The sequence below is a fragment of the Aulonocara stuartgranti genome (assembly GCF_965226115.1).
Source record: "Aulonocara stuartgranti genome assembly, chromosome: 7".
In the NCBI taxonomy this organism is placed as follows: domain Eukaryota; kingdom Metazoa; phylum Chordata; class Actinopteri; order Cichliformes; family Cichlidae; genus Aulonocara; species Aulonocara stuartgranti.
The window spans coordinates 62,966,186-62,970,768 of NC_138945.1; positions in this window are offsets into that span (position 1 = coordinate 62,966,186).

Below are 4,583 nucleotides of genomic sequence, written 5' to 3' on the forward strand. Positions count from 1 at the left end.
CTCCAGCGGTACGGTGATGGAGGAGGTGAGGATGGACTCGATGATTGCATCATCGTCCGTGTTGGCAGGTTGAATTTCTTCAGCTGCCTCAGGAAGTACATCCTCTGCTGGGCTTTCTTAATGACGGAGGTGTTGGTGGGCTCCCACTTCAGGTCCTGGGTGATGGTGGTACCCAGGAAGCGGAATGAGTCCACAGAGGTGATGGGGGTGTCAGTCAGGATGATGGGGGGGAGTGGGGCTGTGTGCTTCCTGAAGTCCACAATAATCTCCACTGTCTTCTGGGTATTCAGCACCAGGTTGTTGTGGCTGCACCAAGACACCAGACGTTCAACCTCCCTCCTGTAGGCAGACTCATCCCCGTCCGAGATGAGTCCAATAACGGTGGTGTCATCTGCAAACTTGATTAGCTTGACAGACTGGTGGGTGGAGGTGCAGCAGTTGGTATACAGGGAGAAGAGCAGAGGAGAAAGAACACAGCCCTGAGGGGAGCCGGTGCTGATGGTCCGGGAGTCCGAGACATTCTTTCCCCGCCTCACATGCTGCTTCATGTCCGTCAGGAAGTCAGTGATCCACCGGCAGATGGGATCAGGCACATTCATCTGGGAAAGCTTGCCTTGGAGATGGTCTGGAAGGATGGTGTTGAAGGCAGAGACATTCTTTCCCAGCCTCACATGCTGCTTCCTGTCCGTCAGGAAGTCAGTGATCCACCGGCAGATGGGATCAGGCACATTCATCTGGGAAAGCTTGCCTTGGAGATGGTCTGGAAGGATGGTGTTGAAGGCAGAGCTGAAGTCCACAAACAGGATCCTGGCGTAGGTTCCTGGGGAGTCCAGATGCTGCAGGATGAAGTGTAGGGCCATGTTGATGGCGTCATCTACAGACCTGTTGGCTCTGTATGCAAACTGCAGGGGGTCCAGGAGGGGGGCCGTGAGGGTCTTGAGATAGGAGAGAACCAGGCGCTCAAATGACTTCATGACCACAGATGTCAGAGCCACGGGTCTGTAGTCATTTAGTCCAGTGATCCTAGGTTTCTTGGGGACAGGGATTATGGTAGAGGACTTGAAGCAGGCAGGCACATGACATGCCTGCAGTGAGGAGTTAAAAATGCCAGAAAACACTGGGGCCAGCTCGTTTGCACAGTGTCTGAGGGTGGCAGGAGACACACCGTCTGGGCCGGGAGCTTTTCGAGCATTCAGACTCTTAAACTGCTTCCTCACACCTGCTTCATGAATATGAAGAGTTGTGGTGGGAGGAGGTGGTGTGAAATCCTCTTTTGTGTAGGGTGAGGAGGGGGATGTTGTAGGTGAAGTGTTTGAAGGTGGTGATGGCTCTATGGAGGGGGGAGAGGTGGGGGAATGAGTGTCCAAAGTGCCTCTATTGTTGGGGCCGTTGGAGGTGTGAAGGCTGCCTGGTGGCTCGTCAAAACGGCAGTAAAAGTCGTTAAGGGTGTTGGCCAAGAGCAAGTCATCAGTGGAGTGGGGGGTTTTAGGCTTGTAGTTGGTGATATTCCTAAAACCTTTCCACACAGAGGCCGAGTCATTCTCTGAGATCTGCTGCTGCATCTTCTCAGAGTGCTGATGTTTAGCAATGTCCACTTCTTTAGTGAACCTGTACTTGGCCTCTCTGTAGCAGTCCCTGTCTCCGCTTCTGAACGCCTTTCTCTTTTCCAGCCACAGCTTTTTGAGTTTAGGAGTAAACACCCTGGTGCGTGATGGCACGATGCTGTCCTCACAGAAGTGGATATAGGAGGTGACAGTGTCCGTAAACTCATCCAAGCTGTTAGAAGCAGCCTTCATTGTGTCCCAGTCTGTAGACTCCAAACACGTGCGAAGCTCCTCCACAGCCTCGTTGCTCCACAGTTTTTTGGTCCTCACGACAGATTTGGAGAGCTTCAGCCTCTGTCTGTACGCGGGGATTAGGTGGATCATGACGTGGTCAGAAAGTCAGAGTGAAGCGCGGGGCACCGCGCGATAGGCCCCGCTGATCGTGCTGTAACAGTGGTCTAATGTCCTCTCCTCTCTGGTCGGGCATTTAATATACTGCTTGTATTTGGGAAGCTCATGGCTCAGATTGGCTTTGTTAAAGTCCCCAAGAGCAATAATGAGAGAGTCCGGGAATGTCCGCTCCATGTGCAGTATCTGCTCCGCGAGTGCGCACTGAGCTGCCTGTGCATCCGCATCTGGCGGGATGTAAACAGCGGCCAGGATGAATGAAGCAAACTCCCGCGGAGAATAAAACGGTTTGCAGTGAATAAAAAGGTATTCCAGAGAGGAAGAGCAGTGCTGAGCAATCACTGTTACATCTGTGCACCAGCCACTATTAATGTAGAAGCAGACACCTCCACCTTTGGTCTTACCAGAGAGAGAGGCCTGCCGGTCCGCGCGCAGCAGATGAAAGCCCTCCAGCTTGAGCGCGCAGTCCGGGATGTCCTCACAGAGCCACGACTCCATAAAACATAAGACACAGGAGGAGGCAAAGTCTCTGTTCATGCTTCTCATCAGGGCCAGCTCGTCTATCTTATTCCCGAGTGCGCGTACATTGGAAAGGAAGATCCCAGGAAGAGCAGTTCGCAGTCCGCGTCTCCTCAGACGTACGAGTGTGCCAGCTCGCTTTCCTCTCTTTCGGCGTCTCACTTTCCTGATCAGAGTCTGCAGTAAATCTGCCGCAGATGCGACAAATATTGGAAGTAAATCCACAGGTGTTGTAGTCCTGTAGTTAAGAAGCTCTTCTCTGGTGTAAGAATATCCAGAGGAGTGCCCAGACACAGAAGTTATGCACAAAAACAAAACAGAAGTAACGCACTGAAGCACCAGGGCATCCACACGCGGTGCCATCTTGGATGGCCGTAGATCTGATCATACGATCACACAATCAAGCATGTCCCTTCTTCGGGGTGTGCCTAGCCGGGCCTGATGGATTAAGGCTCACCACCAGATGCTCGCCATTGGACACCCTCCCCAGGCCTTGATCCAGGGCAGGGAGAAAACACAACATATATATCATGACTGGTTGTTTGCTTCTGTGTATGTATGTGTGTTTTTTTGAGCCAGATGCACATCCTTGTTTTATTTATTCTCCCTCTCTCGCCTCTGCTCTCTCTTTCTCTCTCGCTCTCTCCCGCTCTCTCTTTCTCCTGCCGGGGCAGAGCTCAGTGTGGGCTCCCGCCCCTGGCCCACGCACCTGGGGATGATCAGCACACCTACCGCTGATTATGAATTAGAGTGCTACTTAAGATGGCGGACCTGCTCAAGTAGTTGCTGGATCGTTGAGCCATCAGCGTCAGTTGTCCTGCAATCTGCAAAGTTTAAGTCGTGAGTATGCCTGAACCTGGAGACTAACGGTTTATCTGTATGTGTGTAGATTCCCCCATGGACCCGTTCCCTGTGCACTGTGACTGAGTGTGAGCCAGAGTGGTGGTGGAGAGAAGAGGAGCTGTTGGTGTTTAAGAAAGCTGTGTGGAAATCTTCCCTTCCTGGACTCCTGCCCCTTTCACTCCCAGACCCTGGAACCCCGGCCCCTTTTCCCAAACACCTTTGTGTATATATTTCACTGTGGAGAGCACTGTAAATAAATTCACTCTTGTTTGAAGGAGTTTGTGGTCTGTGCCTGAGTCTGCTTCACTAGTCGTGACAGAATGTGTGCATGAGAATGTTAGGTAAAAAGCACTTACATTTCAAAAAATGAAATAAAAAAGATTGTGTGTGTGACTGGTGTCAGGCATATTTATGTGGTTTTGCGATGCACTCGCACAGCCCTCCTCAACGCTGTCTACTGTCTCACTCACTTACTGAGAGGACAGACACATGCTCCACTTGACTGTCGCGTCTCTCACCCTCTCTGTTTTTCACATAATGATATTATCCTATATCCTCGCATGTGATTGGGCACAATATGGGGGGATTGGAGCACAGCTGAGCCACTGTGTGAGAGCTGAGCAGCGAAAGGAAATTAAGTGAGGAGCCAGCTTTCACTCAATGGGTGTCGACTCTTCTGATTCACTACAAAGCAGTCTCTAAGCACGGCAGAAATTACTGAAAGATTTATTAGGCTGTGTTTTGAGTTTTGTTCAAAAAAGAATGACTTCATATAGGAAAATATATATATATATATCACATATGCAGGACACCTTAAAGTAGTTTTTTAATTAAGCAGCAAGGCAGAACAAAATCAGGGCTGTATCTAGACACAAGGACTAAACCCCAATTCAACCAGACCCAGAACTGATCGGGAATTAAAACAGGACTACAAGAGTTCAAAATCAGTTCAAAACTTAACCAAGACAGAACCAGAATCAAAATTAGATGATAGTAGCACTAAAATTCATCATAGACCTGCACTACACTTATTTTTTAATTCTACCAAAGTACACTATTTAGATTCAGAAAAGTTTATATAATTATTTAGCCTTGTTGCGCAAACAAGCCTGCAAAACTTAATAAATATAGAATTTGAAAAGTAACAAATGGTATCTAAAAAGATACACTAGGTACTAGATACATGTTCTGATGAGTTTTGGCAAACAACCGTTTGACTAACATGTGTGTCTCACCTGGCTCTTGTTCCATCTCTGTTCTGTCCTCATT